This window comes from Cherax quadricarinatus, chromosome 12 (assembly GCF_038502225.1).
Source record: "Cherax quadricarinatus isolate ZL_2023a chromosome 12, ASM3850222v1, whole genome shotgun sequence".
Taxonomy (NCBI): Eukaryota; Metazoa; Arthropoda; class Malacostraca; order Decapoda; family Parastacidae; genus Cherax; species Cherax quadricarinatus.
Window position 1 is genome coordinate 28,968,768 of NC_091303.1, and position 23,480 is coordinate 28,992,247.

Sequence of the window (23,480 nt, forward strand, 5' to 3'; positions counted from 1 at the left end):
CTGCGGCTTTTTGTTGGGTTATTATTGGCTTTAGATGTGTTGTTGCAGTTGATCCCCAAGCACAAATAGCATAGATGAGATATGGATAAATGAGTGAATGGTATAGTGTGAGAAGGGTAGTTTGCCGCACGTAATATTGTATCTTGGAGAGGATCCCTACCGTTTTGGATACTTTTTTTGTTATGTGTTGGATATGGGTGCTGAAATTTGGGTTGTTGTTCAGGTATAGGCCTAGGAATTTGCCCTCATTATGTCTGGCAATTAGAGTGTTGTCGATCTTAATGGTTAAGTTGTGCAACACCTGCTCTACTACCAAACATAATGTAGTAGGTTTTGTCATTGTTAAGTGTAAGTTTATTGGCTGTCATCCAAGTCAGAATTTTGAGCAGCTCCTTGTTGACAATGGTGTTGAGGGTGGCAAGATTAGAGTTGGAGATGACGTAAGTCATGTCGTCAGCAAAGAGAATGGGTTTCAGGTGTTGGGTTATGTTTGGAAGATCATTAATGTAAATGAGGAAGAGCAGGGGACCAAGGACACTTCCCTGCGGAACTCCAGTATCAAGTGGCCATGTTGATGAGGCTGTGTCTTTAATGGTGACATACTGATACCTATTAGTAAGGTAGGACTTGAAATATGCAAGCGCATGGCCTCTTATACCATAATGGTCAAGTTTGTGGGGTAGGATGCCGTGGTCTACTGTGTCAAACGCTTTTCTTAGGTCAATAAAAATTCCTAGCAGATATTCCTTATTTTCCAATGCTGTGTAAAGCAGATCTAGCATTTTTACAATTGCATCATTAGTGCTTTAATTTTTCCTGAATCCAAATTGGCAGGGGTTGAGTATGTTTTGTGCCGTTATAAATGAATATAGTCTTCTTGAAGATTTTGGATAGCAATGGTAAGTTTGATATTGACCTATAGTTGTTTACATCTGTAGGGTCACCTCCTTTATGTATTGGTGTTATATTCCCATAATATAATTTCAATATTTGCTATTGAAACTATTTTAATTTGAGTAAAATTACTGTGTACTATAAATAAAAACAGATGTACAATTTAAATGAACTGTGTTCAATTTCTTTAGTATTAAGTAGTCTATAAGCTATTTCTGGTATCCTGGGCATTACTTTTGGTTACAAACTGCTTAAAACCATGAAATTCATCTCCACTAACACTTGTATCTGTGTTAGAACTATCATTTGAAAAGGAAAGAGTGCCAATTCGCCGGGGAGTGAGATATTCCTTACTCCTTACCGCTAGGAATGGTGAACTAGGCGTACAGAATTGGCACTCCTACAATGCATTGCAGCCTCCCCGATTTTTTATACTGTGCACGCTGAGCACACAGATCTATTCTCTCACATGTAGACCTACCAGCTTTCTCACCAGATTTGAAGGAGCTAGATTTTTGGAGTAGTATTATGGGACCGACACTGGCTTACAAGCGTTAATATTATGGGACCGACAGTGAAAGGGTTAAATCCATTATGCACTATGTGCTGCAGGATTTTTAACCTTTTCATGGTCAGTCCAGTTGCATCAGGGCCTTGAAGCCAGTGTCAGTCCCATAATACAATGCCATGAACTCAGCTCACTCTGATAACCTCTAAGTGATAAATTTGGGCCTAGACATGAGAGAATGGGTCTATGCAGTAAGTGTGCACTATGTAAAACAAATCCTGCAGCGTTTGATGCTTCAAGGTTTTTGGTTTACATCGGTTACTTTGCAGTATATTTTCAAATGGTTTTTATGACTGTATTCTTTGTTTCATGGTGTCATTTGATAGAATGGAAGATATATTAAAAACAGAATTTTGATTGGTTTGAGGATTGAAAGTAGCTTAAAATTGAACTCAACTTAGTGGAAATGTTAAATTTTTGCTGATATTTCAGAGTACACAAATAAAGATAAAAATATAAAGATAAAGATTTTATTTCTTCGCAAAGGTTATAATGCGTAATTACAATTTTAATTTGTTAAGTACAAAGAAAACCACTATCGTGCCAGGGCATGTCAGGCAGCTACTCCTAATACTTAAAAACTACTTATGTCTAGACAGGTACAGAGTGGTTGTCTTTTCATTCATTATTTTATTTTAATACTAATGCGAAGTAGTCAAAGTTGAAGGTTTATAAGAATAATAATCTTTATGTTGCACATAATGAATAACAATATTACAAGTAATTGTTCAAAAAGCACTATTTTAAGTATGAGTAGATGTTTTAACCCTTTGACTGTTTCAGCCATATATATATATGTCTTACAAGCCAATGTTTCTGACATATTAATACGCTTAACCAATAAACGGTCCAAACGTATATATACGTTCTCTCCCCCAGTGCTCCAAATATTTTAAAAATAAAAAATTCTTTTTTTTTTTTTTTTTAGAAATAAAGAGAACATTTTTCTAAGTGTTATAGGATTAAAATGAAAAAATTAGGGCCAGTACTTACTGAAATATGAGGCTGCGAAGTTAGCACTTAATGCTCACCTGATGGCAACGTCAAGTCCTGCCGCTTGCAGAAGAGTTGCGGATACAGTGGAACCTCGGCTTATGAATTTAATCCATTCTGTGACCTTGATCATATGCTGAGTCAATTTTCCTCATTTAAATTAATTGAAATGCAATTAATCCATTCCAGCCTCTCAGGAGGCATGATAAAATAATACTAATATAAATTCTATGGCTTAGTTATCTATCACAATTTATCTAATATGACATAATAAACAATATTTATAACACAGAAACATGATACATACTCTTGAATGAATAAAATAGGCCATAATATGGCAAGCGATGGCAACACCAGCAGTGACAGAAAGCATCTGCCATTTACTCTCCCACTCTAGTATCTTCCCAGTCCATAACCCCAACCTAGCTTGTGTTTATCTATGATTAGTGGTGAGGTTGTTACATATGTAGCCACAGGTGTGACTCAAAAAGATGTAGTGGATCCTCCTTTTTCATAATTAATCCGTTCCAGAGAGTGTGACTATTATCGAAATTGACGATTTGCGAATTCATTTTCCCCATAAGAAATAATGTAAATCCAATTAATTCGTTCCAGACACCCAGAAGTATCAACAAAAAAAAAATTTTTTACCTTAAAGATAGATTTACATGCACAAAAGAATTAACATTCAACATGACAGTTACCTTTATTGAAGGCTGTTGTTCAAATTCAAATTCAATTCAAATTCAAAGTTTATTCTCTATAAGGATTACAATGCTGAGTTTACAGAAATTTGGTTATTGTGTGGTTTACATGTAGTAAAATAGTGATTACAGAGTGTACCACTAGAAAGCTTAGCATGGCTAGGCATTTTGGGCAGACTTAGTTTTATTCTTAATTGTATAATATTACAAATTATGAGGTAAGTTGGTATTATGGCAAAGTGACTAAATACTAGTTTGTGAGTTTAGCAATGTGAATGCTTTTGTTTTGGCACAGTACATAGTTTCAGTATTGGAATATCACAGGATTCATTATTTTAAGATTGAGGTTAATATTTCTGTTTATGGTCAAATGAGTCAGTGAGTGTAAGTATGAATCACCAGGTGGTATTCGTGTAGTTAGTTGACGGGGTGTATCAGGGAGATAAGATGTTTTCTAATGGTAGTTTTGAAGGTGATGAATGTGTCTGCAGTTCTAGAGTTCTCAGGTTGGGTATTCCAGATTTTAGGGCCTTTGACATACATTGAATTTTTGTAAAGGTTTAGTCGGACATGGGGAATGTCGTAGAGATGTTTGTGTCTGGTGTTATGCCTGTGGGTTCTGTCACAACTATCAAGAAAGCGTTTTAGGTCAAGGTTGATATTAGAGTTTAAGGCCCTGTAGATGTAGATTGCACAGTAGTAAGTGTGGATGTACTGAACTGGGAGTAAGTTTAGGTCTAAGAAGAGTGGGGGGGTGTGTTGCCAGGGATGGGATTTAGTGATTATTCTTACTGCAGCTTTTTGTTGGGTTATTATTGGCTTTAGGTGTGTTGCTGCAGTTGATCCCCAAGCACAAATAGCATAGGTGAGGTATGGATAAATAAGTGAGTGGTATAGTGTGAGAAGGGCATTTTGCGGCACGTAGTATCGTATCTTGGAGAGGATCCCAACCGTTTTGGATACTTTTTTGGTTATATGCTGGATGTGGGTGCTGAAATTCAGGTTGTTGTCAAGGTATAAGCCTAGGAATTTGCCCCCATTATTTCTGGTAATTAGAGTATTGTCAATCTTAATGTTAATTGTTGATGAATGAAAGACAGGGAGGAGGAGAGAGGGAAGAGAGGTTTTGTTTGGAAGGAGAATCCCCCTCCATGAGGACTCGAGGTCACTTCAGGGGTCACTTTCCTAGCCACTTCCATAGCTTAAATATAGATTTACATGCAGAAAAGAATGCCAAATAAATGTAAAGCACTAATAAAATGTATAAATGAACATTTAACATCACACTTACCTTTATTGAAGATTCTTGTTGGTGTATGGCAGATGGGGCAGAGGGAGGGGAGGCGAGTTTATTGGAATATGATACTAATATCAACTCTATGACTTATTTAACTATCACAATTCAACTAATATGACATAATAAACAATATTAATAACATAGAAACATCGAATATACTCTAGAATGAATAAAATAATTCATGAATGTCACAAGAGATGTTCTGTTGTTGTTGTTGGGTGTATAAGGGTCACTCTGAGCATAAGCCATCCATAATGTTGGTGAAGCAGCAGCTAAGCTGGTGGTGTTTTCTGTAGCTCTTTATAACTCCAACAACATTGGAGGAGTTAGTAGAATTGCTGAATCACTGAAGAAGGCACCTTCTACCACCATCACAACCACTACCACCCTCTTCTACCATCACTACCACCCTCTGCCACCATCTCTACCACCCTTTACCACTATCACAACTGTTACCACCATCACTACCACCATCAGTACCACCATCACTACCACCATCACTACCACCCTCTGCCACTATCATAACCACTACCACCCTCTACCACCATCACTACCACCCTCTACCACTATCACAACTGCTACCACTCTACCACCACCATTTTCATATTTTTCTACAAACTTTTTCTTAAATTATGTGTGTTTCTCACATCCTTTATCAAAGGGCTGACACTAGAAGCTTTCTTTGGAGCCATGGTGACTTATCTAGCATTTGCAAGCACTAAAACGAATGAAATATCAGTATCAGTATGTTACCAATAAAGACACAGCATTAACAACACGGCCACTTGATACTGGAGTTCCGCAGGGAAGTGTCCTTGGTCCCCTGCTCTTCCTCATATACATCAATGATCTTCCAAACGTATCCCAACACCTGAAACCCATTCTCTTTGCTGACGACACGACTTATGTCATCTCTCATCCTAATCTTGCCACCCTCAACACCATTGTTAACGAGGAGCTGATCAAAATATCGACTTGGATGACAGCCAATAAACTTACGCTTAACACTGACAAAACCTACTATATTATGTTTGGTAGCAGAGCAGGAGATGCACAAATTAACATTAAGATCGACAACACTCTAATTACCAGACATAATGAGGGCAAATTCCTAGGCCTATACCTTGACAACAACCTGAATTTCAGCACCCATATCCAACACATAACCAAAAAAGTATCCAAAACAGTTGGGTTCCTCTCCAAGATACGATACTACGTGCCGCAAAATGCCCTTCTCACACTATACCACTCACTTATTTATCCATACCTCACCTATGCTATTTGTGCTTGGGGATCAACTGCAGCAACACACCTAAAGCCAGTAATAACCCAACAAAAAGCTGCAGTAAGAATAATCACTAAATCCAATCCCTGGCAACACACCCCCCCACTCTTCATAGATCTAAACTTACTCCCTGTTCAGTACATCCACACTTACTACTGTGCAATCTACATCTACAGGACCTTAAACTCCAATATCAACCTTGACCTAAAACGCTTTCTTGATAGTTGTGACAGAACCCACAGGCATAACACCAGACACAAACATCTCTACGACATTCCCCATGTCCGACTAAACCTTTACAAAAATTCAATGTATGTCAAAGGCCCTAAAATCTGGAACACCCTACCTGAGAACTCTAGAACTGCAGACACATTCATCACCTTCAAAACTACCATTAGAAAACATCTTATCTCCCTGATAAACCCCATCAACTAATTACACGAATACCACCTGGTGGTTCACACTTACACTCACTCACCCATTTGACCATAAACAGAAATATTAATCTCAATCTTAAAATAATGAATCCTATGATACTCCAATACTGAAACTATGTACTGTGCCAAAACAAAAGCATTCACATTGCTAAACTCACAAACTAGTATTTAGTCACTTAGCCATAATACCAACTTACCTCATAATTTGTAATATTTTAAAATTAAGAATTAAACTAAGTCTGCCCGAAATGCCTAGCCATGCTACGCGTTCTAGTGGTACACTCTGTAATCATTATTTAATTACACTTAAACCACACAACAACCAAATTCTGTAAATTCAACATTGTAATCTTTATAGAGAATAAACTTTGAATTTGAATTTGAATTTGAAATATTATGAAATGTATCGTATGAACACGTGGGATCATCCTCACTGATAAACAATGGCAGACTGACTGGGAATGGAGTGTGAGTCGGCTCAGGGCCGTGTGTACGCATCCCAGACGAACGACTATTTGCGAGTCCAATGACGATTCACGAGTCAATGTTTTGACAAAAAAATCTTTACGATTTCCAAAAATTACGACTTTTCGAGCCGTACGATTATCAAGGGACCACTGTATATAGGTGAAGACGTGTTCACTGTGGCCACAGTGTGGTGGTGGTGGCAGCCACAGTGGTGGTGGTGGTGGTGGCGGCAGCCACAGTGGTGGTGGTGGTGGTAGCAGCCAGCTGCCCCACTCGATGCTTCTGCCTTCTTTGTTTCTCTTGCTTTTTTCATAGTTTCTAATTGATTCCTGAGCTTCTTGCTGAATGCAGTGGACCCCCGGTTATCAACCGTAATCTGTTCCAGAAGGTTGGCTGATAACCGAAATGGCTGATAACCAAATTAACGTTTCCCATAAGAATTAATGGAAATACAATTAATCCGTTCCAAACAAAAATATTCACAAAAAATAATTTTTTTAACAATTATGTAAGTATTACATACCTTTAATGAAGGCTAATGCTGGCTTCTGGAAGATAGGGAGGAGGAAAGAAGGAGGAGTAAGTGTTTGGAAGGGGAATCCCCCTCCATAAAGACTTTAGGTAGCAAATCTGTCTCTGGAGTTACTTCCCTTCTCTGTCTTTTATTGCCTCTAGGACCAGCTTGAGAGTCACTGGACCTCTGTCTCACAAAATAACTGTCCGGAGTGCTCTGTTTCTGGCATCTCTTTAAGATTTCCCTGAAGTGGGACAGGGTTTTGTCACTAAACATGTTGCAAATATGACTCGTTTCAGCTTTGTGAGGGTGGTGTTTCTCGGCAAAAGCTTGCACCCTAGTCCACATTGCACACACCTCTTTAATCTCTGAAGAAGGCACCTCCTTCACTCCCTCTTCCTCCTCCTCTGAAGCAAGTTCCTCAGCTGCTGTCTGTTGCTGTTTGAGATGACGCTCTTGCAGCTCTTCATTGGTTAGCTCTTCCCTTTGGTCCTTCACCAACTCTTCCACATCCTCACCACTCACCTCCAACCCCAGGGACTTCTTCAGTGTCACAATAGAGTCCACAGGGTTGGCAGGGTCAGGGTCAGTGTCAGGGTCAGGGTCAGCCTCAAACTCTTCAAAAATGTATATATGGATGATACAAACTACGATAAACTACACGAGCCTATACGTAGGAATTCAGCAGTGATACTGACACTGGTACTATGGAGCATTATTATAAAAAATATTTTTTAATACAATACTCCGTAATAGCATGTTCACGTACCTTTGAACAAAGTTATTGAACCCATTCCCAGCATCCAGTAATGACTCAGATAACTTACAAAATCCACAGTGGTAGAGCTTCAAACGTTCACAAAACGTGCAAGAAAAATACAATTGTGGAGAGTGAATTTCAAGTGTGTATGTGCAGGTTTGACCATTCTGTGTGTAAAATATTGTGAAAATATTATTCTCGTTAAATCATGTTAAATAATTTTTGGCTTACCTCTTCTGAAAGGCTTCAATATTTAATGAGTGATGCATCTTAGGGCCAGAACAGTAGCTTTTAAGTTTCGTTTGCGTGCAGGCAACTTTGTTGGTATAGCAAAATAGTAAAAAAGAAAAAGTATACAAGATATGATATAGGGCGAAATGACAGTAGTTTGTTCGATTGTGTATTGGTAGATAAAAGACTGTTGAGTAGACTTCAGGATGTACATGTTTATAGAGGGGCCACAGATATATCAGAACACTTTTTAGTTGTAGCTACACTGAGAGTAAAAGGTAGATGGGATACAAGGAGAAAAGAAGCATCAGGGAAGAGAGAGGTGAAGGTTTATAAACTAAAAGAGGAGGCAGTTAGGGTAAGATATAAACAGCTATTGGAGGATAGATGGGCTAATGAGAGAATAGGCAATGGGGTCGAAGAGGTATGGGGCAGATTTAAAAATGTAGTGTTAGAGTGTTCAGCAGAAGTTTGTGGTTACAGGAAAGTGGGTGCAAGAGGGAAGAGGAGCGATTGGTGGAATGATGATGTAAAGAGAGTAGTAAGGGAGAAAAAGTTAGCATATGAGAATTTTTTACAAAGTAGAAGTGATGCAAGGAGGGAAGAGTATATGGAGAAAAAGAGAGAGGTTAAGAGAGCGGTGAAGCACTGTAAAAAGAGAGCAAATGAGAGATTGGGTGAGATGTTTGTTGTGATAGAAACACAGGCCTTATCTCTAGGCTTTATTGAACATAGAATCTTCATAGTACTTCTGCAACAACAAAATATAATGACTAGTACATCTAATAATGGCTTCTACAGGGATGGTGATGTCTTGCATATGTCAAGGGAAAAGTTATAACTACAGGCCACATATTTAAACTCACCATGTAATCTGCATGACTAATGTATATATATATAAATAGAGGAGGAGAGAATCACACCGTGTGTTGGCGCCCATCACACACCAAACTGTTGTTGTTGTTAAGGGCCCCAAGAGGTGGTGCAGTATTATCCTGCTGCTGCTCCCCACAGGACCAGTATCACTACAATCTCCCCCTTCTAAAATATCAGAGACAGTAATCTCCCAAACTGTTAGGTGGGCGACGTACACGTCCCGACCTTCGTAGCCCTTGAGCCTCTCCACCAGGTTCGATATTTTCCAGCGGGGTTTGATTAACTGCTGGAGCAGAATCCTCTATTTCCATAGGGGTAGTCTCAAGGGGCTTTCCAGGAGAAAACGAAGCATCTTTCACATCTATTGGTGTATCTTGAGATTCCACACTAATGGGGATTTCAACTGGGGCTAAATGTCTTGTAGATACTGTAGTCTCTTCACCATTTTGGTAGCGAATGTGGGCGTAATGTGGATTAGCTTGCAGGAGCTCTACCTCTTCCACTAAAGGATCTGTCTTGTTCATTCTACGGTGACTCTTCAGGAGAACGGGTCCAGGATGACATAACCAAGTGGGCACGGAGGCTCCTGTAGAGGAACGACGTGAATAGTTGAGGAGTCTTTCATGAGGGGTTGCATTAGTAGCTGTGCACAGCAATGATCTAATAGAGTGAAGAGCATCAGGTAGGACAGTTTGCCAGTGTTGAACAGGTAGATTGCGCGACTTCAATGTCATTGTAACTGCCTTCCATATAGTACCATTGAACCGCTCCACTTGACCATTGCCTTGAGGGTTGTAGCTTGTTGTTCTGCTGCAGGCAATACCTTTGCTAGCCAAAAACTCCTGGAGTTCGTTACTCATGAACGAGGATCCCCTGTCTGAATGGATATAAGCTGGCATACCAAAAATAGAGAACAACTGTGAAAGACAACTAATAACAGTTGAAGCAGCCATATTTGCACAGGGGAATACAAAGGGAAACCTTGAATATTCATCTACTATGTTAAGGAAATACCTATTCTGATTTGTGCTTGGTAGAGGTCCTTTGAAATCTATATTCAATCTTTCGAAAGGCTGGGTGGATTTTATGAGATGAGTCTTCTCTGGCTGATGAAAGTTTGGCTTGCACTCTGCACATACTCTGCATGCTCTGATCACTTGTCGCACATCTTCCACTGAGTAGGGCATGTTCTTTGATTTGACAAAATGGTACAGGCGTGTAACTCCTGGGTGACACAAAGCCTTGTGGAGCGCTGAGAGTGATTGCAAATCATGACATGCTGCTCCACAGTGGGACCTAGAGAATGCATCAGGTGAGATGTTCTCTTGGCCCGGTCGGTACAGAATATCAAAGTCATAACACGATAGTTCCATCCTCCAGCGTAATATCTTGTCATTCTTTATCCTACTTTTGTGCTTCTTGTCGAACATATACATCACGGACCGTTGGTCAGTCCTTATGGTGAAACGTCTACCAGTTAAATAATGCCTCCAGTGGCGAACTGCTTCTATGATGGCCTGGGCTTCCTTTTCTACAGCAGCGTAACATTTCTCTGATCCTTGAAAAGTTCTCGAAAAGAAGGCTACTGGTCGTCCTGCCTGAGATAAGACTGCAGCAATGGCAATGTCAGATGCATCCGTTTCCACTTCGAATGGTAGGGACTCATCAATGGCTTTAACTACTGAGTTTTCAATGTCCTGTTTGAGAGTATGGAAAGCGGCTTCTGCTTCCTTTGTCACAGGAAATGTGGTAGCACTCAATGGGCGGACTTTACTTGAATAGTTGTAGATCCATTGTGAGTAATAAGCAAAGAGACCAAGAGTTCTTCGGAGTGACTTTTTGTCTTGAGGCATTGGAAGTTCCCGTAGAGGTCGTAGTCGTTCAGGGTCTGGGAATATTGAACCTCCTTCCACTACATAACCAAGGATGCTAAGCCTTTTAGTTGAAAAAGTGCACTTTTCCTCATTGTAACTGATATTTTTCTTCTTGGCGGCTTCCAAAAACTTATCAAGGTTTGCATCATGTTCCTCCTGGGTCTTGCCACAAATGGTAACATTATCTAAATACGCGTAAGTTCCCATGAGTTGCTCTTCCTGAATGAGTGAATCCATAATTCGTTGGAAGCAGGCTACCCCATTGGTGACTCCAAAAGGGACTCTGGTAAACTGATACAGGCCATCACTAGCCTGAAACGCTGTGTATGGTTTATCTTCATTCCTTATAGGGACTTGATGATAGGCACTCTGTAGATCAATTGTGCTAAACACATAGTACTGAGCAATTTTGTTCACTGTATCATCAATTCGAGGTAGAGGGTACCCATCAAGAAGTGTAAATTTGTTGATTGTCTCAGAGTAATCGATAGCCAGTCTCCGTTTCCTATAACCATCTTTAACAACAACAACCTGTGCACGCCAAGGGGAATCACTCGGTTCTATAATACCCTCCTTCAGCAGCCTCTGAGTTTCTTTCTCAATGAACATCCGATCCTCATAAGAATAGCGGCGTGACTTAGCTGATATAGGATGGCAATCCGCGGTAAGATTTGCAAACAGCTTTGGTGGGTCTACCCTTAAAGTGCTAAGTCCACAGACAACAAGAGGAGGCAGTTCACCTCCATATGTTAAGGTGACACTACCATGCAGCTTCTGAAAGTCCTGACCAAGGATAACATCAGAGCACAGTTGTGGCAGAATAGCTAAATGTACATCTTGATAATCCTTTCCATTAACTCTGAGATTTACCTTACAAAACCCTAAGGTCTGAATAGAGAGAGATGTTGATGCCATGGAAACGGTACCTGATGAGTGATGTAGAGTCAAGGAGAGCCGTTTAACTAAGTCAAGGTTGATGAAACTCTCTGAGCTGCCACTATCAATAAGACCATCTACTTCTGTTCCTTTGATGAATACTTTCACAACTGCCTTTGACAGTGAATTTGGAGTAGCCGCAGAAGTCACTGTTGCTAGTGTCGCATGATCACTGGAATGTGTGGAGGCACTAGCTCTTGTTGATGCATTAGCACGACATACTTTTGCAAAGTGACCTTTCTTGTGGCATTTATGGCACATTGCTTCACGAGCAGGACACTTTGGACGTGGATGTCTTGAAAAACCACAAAAGAAACACACCGTACCTGCTGCTGCTGTCACTGAGGCAGGTTCCACAGTAACTTCATTGCAAGAGTCTTGGTCAGGAATTGCAGCACTTACCACTCGAGAAGGCTGAGTGGTACTGTATACTTCAGAATTCTTCTGGGCTGAATCTAGAGCTCTTGCCTGGTCAAAGGCAGCGGCTAAGTCGAGAGTTTTATTCTCCAATAAACGCTGCCTTATTATTGGTGATTGCAGGCCACTGATAAAAGCATCCCTGATGGACTCTTCACAATACTGAGCAGCTGTCACTGCTTGGAAGTGACAGTCCTTACCTAAAATTTTCAGTGCTTGAAAGTATTCCTCTAAGGATTCATCAATCTGCTGGCGGCGAGTTGCAAGGCGATAGCGTGCAAAGATTTCATTTGTAGGTTTAATATACTGAGACTTGAGGGTTTTGATAGCATCTTCGTAGGTATTACACTCAGAAATAGCCTCATATATCTTAGGTGACACAAAATTGATGAGCAGACTTAGTTTATCTAGATCTTCTTTAGGAAGGGCTCCCAAGAAGTTTTCGAAAGTCTTAAACCAGTGCTTCCATTTCTGAGCAGCCGTTGATAAGCTGGGGTCACAGTCTAGCCTCTCAGGTTTCAGTAAACGCTCCATGTTGTGATGTAGTCTAGCGCAGGATCACCACCAGGTAGCCCAGGATTCTATGTTCAATAAATTGTTGTGATAGAAACACAGGCCTTATCTCTAGGCTTTATTGAACATAGAATCTTCATAGTACTTCTGCAACAACAAAATATAATGACTAGTACATCTAATAATGGCTTCTACAGGGATGGTGATGTCTTGCATATGTCAAGGGAAAAGTTATAACTACAGGCCACATATTTAAACTCACCATGTAATCTGCATGACTAATGTATATATATATAAATAGAGGAGGAGAGAATCACACCGTGTGTTGGCGCCCATCACACACCAAACTGTTGTTGTTGTTAAGGGCCCCAAGAGGTGGTGCAGTATTATCCTGCTGCTGCTCCCCACAGGACCAGTATCACTACAATGTTATCAACAAATTTTGTTGAAAATAAGAAAAAGTTTTGGAGTGAGATTAACAAGTTAAGGAAGCCTAGAGAACAAATGAATTTGTCAGTTAAAAATAGGAGAGGAAAGTTATTAAATGGAGAGTTAGAGATACTGAGAAGATGGAGGGAATATTTTGAGGAATTGTTAAATGTTGACGAAGATAGGGAAGCTGTGATTTCATGTATAGGGCAAGGAGGAATAACATCTCGTAGGAGTGAGGAAGAGCCAGTTGTGAGTGTGGGGGAAGTTCATGAGGCAGTAGGTAAAATGAAAGGGTTGGTAAGGAAGCTTGGATTGATGGGATAAAGATAGAAATGTTAAAAGCAGGTGTGGATATAGTTTTGGAGTGGTTCGTGCTATTATTTAAAAAATGTATGGAAGAGGGTAAGGTACCTAGGGACTGGCAGAGAGCATGCATAGTTCCTTCATATAAAGGCAAAGGGGACAAAAAATAGTGCAAAAATTATAGGGGGATAAGTCTGTTGAGTATACCTGGTAAAGTGTATGGTAGAGTTATTATTGAAAGTATTAAGAGTAAGACGGAGAGTAGGATAGCAGATGAACAAGGAGGCTTTAGGAAAGGTAGGGGGTGTGTAGACTAGGTGTTTACAGTGAAACATATAGGTGAACAGTATTTAGATAAGACTAAAGAGGTTTTTGTAGCATTTATGGATTTGGAAAAAGCGTATGACAGGGTGGATAGGGGGACAATGTGGCAGATGTTGCTGGTGTATGGTATAGGAGGTAGATTACTGAACGCAGTGAAGAATTTTTACGAGGATAGTGAGGCTCAAGTTAGAATATGTAGGAAAGAGGGAGATAATTTCCCAGTAAAAGTATCCCTTAGACAAGGATGTGTGATGTCACTGTGGTTGTTTAATATATTTATAGATGGGGTTGTAAGAGAAGTAAATGCGAGGGTCTTGGCAAGAGGAGTGGAGTTAAAAGAATCACACATAAAGTGGGAGTTGTCACAGTTGCTCTTTGCTGATGACACTGTGCTCTTGGGAGATTCTGAAGAGAAGTTGCAGAGGTTGGTGGATGAATTTGGTAGGGTATGTAAAAGAAGAAAATTAAAAGTGAATATAGGAAAGAGTAAGGTTATGAGGATAACAAAAGTATTAGGTGATGAAAGATTGGATACCAGATTGGAGGGAGAGAGTATGGAGGAGGTGAATATATTCAGATATTTGGGAGTGGACGTGTCAGCGGATGGGTCTATGAAGAATGAGGTGAATCATAGAATTGATGAGGGGAAAAGGGTGAGTGGTGCAGTTAGGAGTCTGTGGAGACAAAGAACTTTGTCCTTGGAGGCAAAGTCCTCGATGACGCACTGACTTTCTTGGGTTATCCTGGGTGGCTAACCCCCCGGGGTTAAAAATCCAAACGAAATCTTATCTTATCTCTCTTAAAGAGGGGAATGTATGAGAGTATAGTTTTACCAACGCTCTTATATGGGTGTGAAGCATGGGTGATGGGTGTTGCAGCAAGGAGAAGGCTGGAGGCAGTGGAGATGTCATGTCTGAGGGCAATGTGTGGTGTGAATATAATGTAGAGAATTCGTAGTTTGGAAGTTAGGAGGAGGTGCGGGATTGCCAAAACTGAGGGCTGAGGAAGGGTTGTTGAGGTGGTTCGGACATGTAGAGAGAATGGAGCGAAACAGAATGACTTCAAGAGTGTATCAGTCTGTAGTGGAAGGAAGGCAGGGTAGGAGTCGGCCTAGGAAAGGTTGGAGGGAGGGGGTAAAGGAGGTTTTGTGTGCGAGGGGCTTGGACTTCCAGCAGGCATGCGTGAGGGTGTTTGATAGGAGTGAATGGAGACAAATGATTTTTAATACTTGACGTGCTGTTGGAGTGTGAGCAAAGTAACATTTATGAAGGGGTTCAGGGAAACTGGCAGGCCGGACTTGAGTCCTGGAGATGGGAAGTACAGTGCCTGCACTCTGAAGGAGGGGTGTTAATGTTGCAGTTTAAAAACTGTAGTGTAAAGCACCCTTCTGGCAAGACAGTGATGGAGTGAATGATGGTGAAAGTTTTTCTTTTTCGGGCCACCCTGCCTTGGTGGGAATCGGCCAGTGTGATAATAAAAAAATAATAATAAGGGGCTAATTCAGGTGCTAAAGTGTTTTTCTTTCTTTGTTCATATAGTCACATTTGTTAAAATAATTAAGGTGTTAAGTACAATACTTTCATTGTTTCACTATTATATTCCCTAGCTCTTTTATTTTTTTTTTTAGCTTTAGAATACTTACATTGTCTTATACTTACCTGGAGTTTACCTGGAGAGAGTTCCGGGGGTCAACGCCCCCGCGGCCCGGTCTGTGACCAGGCCTCCTGGTGGATCAGAGCTTGATCTACCAGGCTGTTGCTGCTGGCTGCACGCAAACCAACGTACGAGCCACAGCCCGGCTGATCCGGAACTGACTTTAGGTGCTTGTCCAGTGCCAGCTTGAAGACTGCCAGGGGTCTGTTGGTAATCCCCCTTATGTGTGCTGGGAGGCAGTTGAACAGTCTCGGGCCCCTGACACTTATTGTATGGTCTCTTAACGTGCTAGTGACACCCCTGCTTTTCATTGGGGGGATGGTGCATCGTCTGCCAAGTCTTTTGCTTTCGTAGTGAGTGATTTTCGTGTGCAAGTTCGGTACTAGTCCCTCTAGGATTTTCCAGGTGTATAGATTTACTGTAAATCTTATGATTACAAGCATTCATCCTGATACCAACCTCTTATTAAATGACTTAAATGAATCAAACAGCAACTGTAATTACTACACAGCAGAACAAACAAAGGCACTTCTCAGAGCCAACAACAACATAACTGTCTTTAACTACAATGTCAGATCTTTAAGCAAACATTACGATGACCTCACAGCATTACTAAATTCCCTGCATGCCAGTATGTCCACCATTACTCTCACCGAAACCTGGCTAAAGCCAGACACTACAGATGTTTATGCCATTCCTGGTTACACAGCCATACACAACTGTAGGCCAGATCAACAAGGGGGTGGCACAGCTATATACTACTCAGACCAACTAGATTGTATTAATAATACTTGCACAAGGGATGAACATGGGGAATATATAATAGCTAAGTTCAAATCCAAATACTTACAAAAACCTCTCACAGTGATAAACATCTACAGAGTGCCACAGTCAAATATTAACCAATTTAGTGAAAAACTAGGAAGCTTGATAACTGATGCACACATGAACAAAAACCACTTACTACTCGCAGGAGACTTCAATATAAATCTCCTGCAAGACCAGGACCCACATGTAACTGAATTCACAAACACTATGAGCAACTGCTTGCTGCTACCAACAGTAACAAAACCTACAAGAATCTCTGAGACTAGTGTTTCCTTATTAGACCACATCTGGACCAACACCATATCCTCTTTAAGATCATGCATAATCACAGATAACACCACAGACCACTACCCTACCTTTCTCATAACCAATCTAGGTAAATTACTCCAAGACACTACTAAAGTAACCTACTGACTTCATAATGAGACAGTCATTAATAACTTCACAACAGCAATGACAAACATCGACTGAGCTAGACATCTATACATATACTGATGAATGTCTTATTAACTTTCTAAAAAATACCCAATACGTCTATAACAAGCATTGCCCTAAAAACTAAACAGATCACAGCAATGAGACTGAACAGTCCCTGGCTAACACCCAGCATCCTCAGATCCATAAATATAAAGCACCTATATGAAAAACAGTACAGAATGGGTTAAATAACCAGAGACCAAACGGAACGTTACTCGTCAATCCTAACCAGCCTGATAAGAAGGGCAAAAAAAAAAAAAATGTATTATGAGAACAGATTATTCAACTTAAAAGGCAATATAAAAAAGATCTGGAAAACCCTATCTGAAATTCTAGGAACAAGAAGGATATCAGAAAACAGAACAATCAAACTAACAAAGCCAGATGAACCCCAACTCCCACCGACTGAAACAACAAACAGATTCAATGTTTTCTTCTCTACCACAGGAGAAAACCTGGCGAGCAAAATCCCAAGCTCAAACACCCTACCTAATGACTACCTCACTGGCACCTACTTCAACACATTATTCCTAGCTCCGTCCAACCCAACAGAAGTCTCACATATTATCAACACACTAAAGAACAAGACAGGTGATTTAAATAACTTACCACCCTTTATATACAAAAAAAAAAAAAAAAACTTCACAAGTACTGTCACCAATTATTGCAACACTCTTTAAAAAATCCATCAAATCCTCTACCTTCCCCACAATTCTCAAAATAGCGAGGGTCACCTCGATACATAAAGGAGGAGGTCATGCAGACCTGAATATCTATAGGCCAATATCCAACTTACCCCTTCTCTCTAAAATCTTTGAAAAATTAATTCATAAGCAAATCTATTCCTATCTCATCTCCCACAACATACTCAACCCTTGTCAGTTTGGGTTCAGGCCTAATAAAAATACCAATGATGCTATTATACACATGCTGGAGCTAATGTACACTACACTCGAAAAAAAACAGAAGTCCCATTGGGAATCTCCATTGATTTGCGTAAAGCTTTTGATACAGTTGACCATGATTTGTTGACATAAAATTATCACACTATGGTATAAGAGGGCACTCCCTCAACTACTTAGTCATACCTTCGCAACAGAAGCCAATATGTGTACACAAATGGAGCAAACTCTTCCACACAACCAATTACAGTTGGTGTCCCACAGGGAAGTGTCCTAGGCCCACTTCTCTTTCTCATTCACATAAACGACCTACCAAATGCATCTCAACTACTCAAACCGACACTATTTGCAGATGACACTACATACGTGTTCTCTCACCCAAGCCCAGTCATACTAGTCAATACTGTAAATACTGAATTACAGAAAATATCTACCTGGATGATGATTAACAAGCTTATTCTCAAAATTGACAAAACCTACTTCATGCAGTTTGAAAACAGAACTACAAATGTTCCCCTTAACATAATTATAAACAGTTCACCTATCACAAAACTCACAGAGGGAATATTCTTATGAATCCACCTTGACAATAGACTCAAATTTCAAACACATGTACAACAAATTTCCAAGAAAATCTCCAAGACCGCAGGCATACTATCGAAGATACGGTACTATGTTCCACAATCAGCTCTCCTTGCCCTGTATCACTCACTTATTTACCTCTATCTCACCTATGGAATCTGTGCATGGGGCTCAACAACAATAAATTATCTCAGACCATTAATTATCCAGCAAAAGGCTGCAGTCAAAATGATAACAAATTCCCACTACAGACAGCATACTTCACCAACATTCAAAACCCTAAACTTACTCACCGTACAAAACATCCATACTTATTATTGTGTCTACTACATAGAATGCCAAACTCAGATATAAACCCTCCCCTCAAACTTCTTACAAACCTCAACTGAACACACGACCATAACACAAGACACAGATAACTCTTTGATGTTCCCCATGTCCATCTCACACTATGTAAAGACTCAATGCAACATGGGTTTAGAACAGGTCGCTTCTGTCTGTCTCAACTACTGGATCACTACGACAAGGTCCTAAATGCACTAGAAGACAAAAAGAATGCAGATGTAATATATACAGACTTTGCAAAAGCCTTCGACAAGTGTGACCATGGCGTAATAGCGCACAAAATGCGCGCTAAAGGAATAACAGGAAAAGTCGGTCGATGGATCTATAATTTCCTCACTAACAGAACACAGAGAGTAGTCGTCAACAGAGTAAAGTCCGAGGCAGCTACGGTGAAAAGCTCTGTTCCACAAGGCACAGTACTAGCTCCCATCTTGTTCCTCATCCTCATATCCGACATAGACAAGGATGTCAGCCACAGCACCGTGTCTTCCTTTGCGGATGACACCCGAATCTGCATGACAGTGTCTTCCATTGCAGACACTGCAAGGCTCCAGGCGGACATCAACCAAATCTTTCAGTGGGCTGCAGAAAACAATATGAAGTTCAACGATGAGAAATTTCAATTACTCAGATATGGTAAACATGAGGAAATTAAATCTTCATCAGAGTACAAAACAAATTCTGGCCACAAAATAGAGCGAAACACCAACGTCAAAGACCTGGGAGTGATTATGTCGGAGGATCTCACCTTCAAGGACCATAACATTGTATCAATCGCATCTGCTAGAAAAATGACAGGATGGATAATGAGAACCTTCAAAACTAGGGAGGCCAAGCCCATGATGACACTCTTCAGGTCACTTGTTCTATCTAGGCTGGAATATTGCTGCACTCTAACAGCACCTTTCAAGGCAGGTGAAATTGCCGACCTAGAAAATGTACAGAGAACTTTCACGGCGCGCATAACGGAGATAAAACACCTCAATTACTGGGAGCGCTTGAGGTTTCTAAACCTGTATTCCCTGGAACGCAGGAGGGAGAGATACATGATTATATACACCTGGAAAATCCTAGAGGGACTAGTACCGAACTTGCACACGAAAATCACTCACTACGAAAGCAAAAGACTTGGCAGACGATGCACCATCCCCCCAATGAAAAGCAGGGGTGTCACTAGCACGTTAAGAGACCATACAATAAGTGTCAGGGGCCCGAGACTGTTCAACTGCCTCCCAGCACACATAAGGGGGATTACCAACAGACCCCTGGCAGTCTTCAAGCTGGCACTGGACAAGCACCTAAAGTCAGTTCCTGATCAGCCGGGCTGTGGCTCGTACGTTGGTTTGCGTGCAGCCAGCAGCAACAGCCTGGTTGATCAGGCGCTGATCCACCAGGAGGCCTGGTCACAGACCGGGCCGCGGGGGCGTTGACCCCCGAAACTCTCTCCAGGTAAACTCCAGGTAAACATAAATGGCCCAGTATTTCATAATTGTATCTCATAAATGTATAACCCGTGACCCTATCAAACTATGTTTTTAATTACATCACCTAACAGAATAATCCATTCTCTTGAATGCACAGTAATTCATCTAATGACCATATGAACTGTCTCTGCACTACAAATCAATGATTTTATTCGATGTGAACTGATTAATAAATTGCATGACTACATATAGTAAATTGATCACTTTGTTATATTATACATTGTAATGCTTAAAAATTTGTACAATTATAATGCTTCAAAATAGAAATGTTCAAATTTCATTGTTTAAAATGCTCAATTGTATTTCAAATTGTAAATTGTTTACTGTAATTTTTACCATTGAATCTACCATTGCTTAGTTAATCTTTAAAAATTTTAAGCCTACCCATAACGCTCTGCCTACAAGGGGCTTTTGGCATGTACACCCGAGTGCTATATTACCTTGTACTACTATGTATCATGTCCAAATAAACTATTATTAGTTTATTAGGGCATGATACATAGTACAATCATGATACATACATATTATTATTATTATTATTATTATTATTATTATTATTATTATTATTATTATTATTAAACAGTTCACTACTACTGTAACTAGTTTAGCTATGAAAACTTTGCTGCCCAGTCCCTGGACCCATTATGTACCTCAGTAATGTTGAGGTACAGTCCCTGGACCCATTATGTACCTCAGTAATGTTGAGATACAGTCCCTGGACCCATTATGTACCTCAGTAATGTTGAGGTACAGTCCCTGGACCCATTATGTACCTCAGTAATGTTGAGATACAGTCCCTGGACCCATTATGTACCTCAGTAATGTTGAGGTGCAGTCCCTGGACCCATTATGTACCTCAGTAATGTTGAGGTACAGTCCCTGGACCCATTATGTACCTCAGTAATGTTGAGGTACAGTCCCTGGACCCATTATGTACCTCAGTAATGTTGAGGTACAGTCCCTGGACCCATTATGTACCTCAGTAATGTTGAGGTGCAGTCCCTGGACGCATTATATACCTCAGTAATGTTGAGGTAGAGTCCCTGGACCCATTATGTACCTCAGTAATGTTGAGGTAGAGTCCCTGGACCCATTATGTACCTCAGTAATGTTGAGGTAGAGTCCCTGGACCCATTATGTACCTCAGTAATGTTGAGGTGCAGTCCCTGGACCCATTATGTACCTCAGTAATGTTGAGGTGCAGTCCCTGGACCCATTATGTACCTCAGTAATGTTGAGGTACAGTCCCTGGACCTATTATGTCCCTCAGTAATGTTGAGGTACAGTCCCTGGACCCATTATGTCCCTCAGTAATGTTGAGGTAGAGTCCCTGGACCCATTATGTACCTCAGTAATGTTGAGGTACAGTCCCTGGACCCATTATGTCCCTCAGTAATGTTGAGGTACAGTCCCTGGACCCATTATGTCCCTCAGTAATGTTGAGGTGCAGTCCCTGGACCCATTATGTACCTCAGTAATGTTGAGGTGCAGTCCCTGGACCCATTATGTCCCTCAGTAATGTTGAGGTGCAGTCCCTGGACCCATTATGTCCCTCAGTAATGTTGAGGTGCAGTCCCTGGACCCATTATGTCCCTCAGTAATGTTGAGGTGCAGTCCCTGGACCCATTATGTCCCTCAGTAATGTTGAGGTGCAGTCCCTGGACCCATTATGTCCCTCAGTAATGTTGAGGTACAGTCCCTGGACCCATTATGTACCTCAGTAATGTTGAGGTGCAGTCCCTGGACCCATTATGTCCCTCAGTAATGTTGAGGTGCAGTCCCTGGACCCATTATGTCCCTCAGTAATGTTGAGGTGCAGTCCCTGGACCCATTATGTACCTCAGTAATGTTGAGGTAGAGTCCCTGGACCCATTATGTCCCTCAGTATTGTTGAGGTGCAGTCCCTGGACCAATTATGTACCTCAGTAATGTTGAGGTAGAGTCCCTGGACCCATTATGTCCCTCAGTAATGTTGAGGTACAGTCCCTGGACCCATTATGTACCTCAGTAATGTTGAGGTACAGTCCCTGGACTCATTATGTACCTCAGTAATGTTGAGGTAGAGTCCCTGGACCCATTATGTACCTCAGTAATGTTGAGGTACAGTCCCTGGACCCATTATGTACCTCAGTAATGTTGAGGTAGAGTCCCTGGACCCATTATGTACCTCAGTAATGTAGAGGTACAGTCCCTGGACCCATTATGTACCTCAGTAATGTTGAGGTAGAGTCCCTGGACCCATTATGTACCTCAGTAATGTTGAGGTAGAGTCCCTGGACCCATTATGTACCTCAGTAATGTTGAGGTAGAGTCCCTGGACCCATTATGTACCTCAGTAATGTTGAGGTAGAGTCCCTGGACCCATTATGTACCTCAGTAATGTTGAGGTACAGTCCCTGGACCCATTATGTACCTCAGTAATGTTGAGGTACAGTCCCTGGACCCATTATGTCCCTCAGTAATGTTGAGGTACAGTCCCTGGACCCATTATGTACCTCAGTAATGTTGAGGTACAGTCCCTGGACCCATTATGTACCTCAGTAATGTTGAGGTACAGTCCCTGGACCCATTATGTACCTCAGTAATGTTGAGGTGCAGTACCTGGACCCATTATGTACCTCAGTAATGTTGAGGTGCAGTACCTGGAACCATTATGTACCTCAGTAATGTTGAGGTGCAGTACCTGGAACCATTATGTACCTCAGTAATGTTGAGGTACAGTCCCTGGAACCTTTATGTACCTCAGTAATGTTGAGGTGCAGCCCCTGGACCCATTATGTACCTCAGTAATGTTGAGGTGCAGTCCCTGGAACCATTATGTACCTCAGTAATGTTGAGGTGCAGCCCCTGGACCCATTATGTACCTCAGTAATGTTGAGGTGCAGTCCCTGGAACCATTATGTACCTCAGTAATGTTGAGGTGCAGCCCCTGGAACCATTATGTACCTCAGTAATGTTGAGGTGCAGCCCCTGGACCCATTATGTACCTCAGTAATGATGAGGTAAAGTCCTTGGACCCATTATGCGCCTCTGTAATGTTGAGGTACAGTCCCTGGACCCATTATGTGCCTCTGTAATGTTGAGGTACAGTCCCGGGACCCATTATGTACATCAGTAATGTTGAGGTACAGTCCCTGGACCCATTATGTACCTCAGTAATGTTGAGGTACAGTCCCTAGACCCATTATGTACCTCAGTAATGTTGAGGTGCAGTCCCTGGAACCATTATGTACCTTAGTAATGTTGAGGTGCAGTCCCTGGACCCATTATGTACCTCTGCAATGTTGAGGTGAAGTCCCTCAACCATTATGTACCTCAGTAATGTTGAGGTGCAGCCCCCTGGACCCATTATGTACCTCAGTAATGATGAGGTGCAGTCCTTG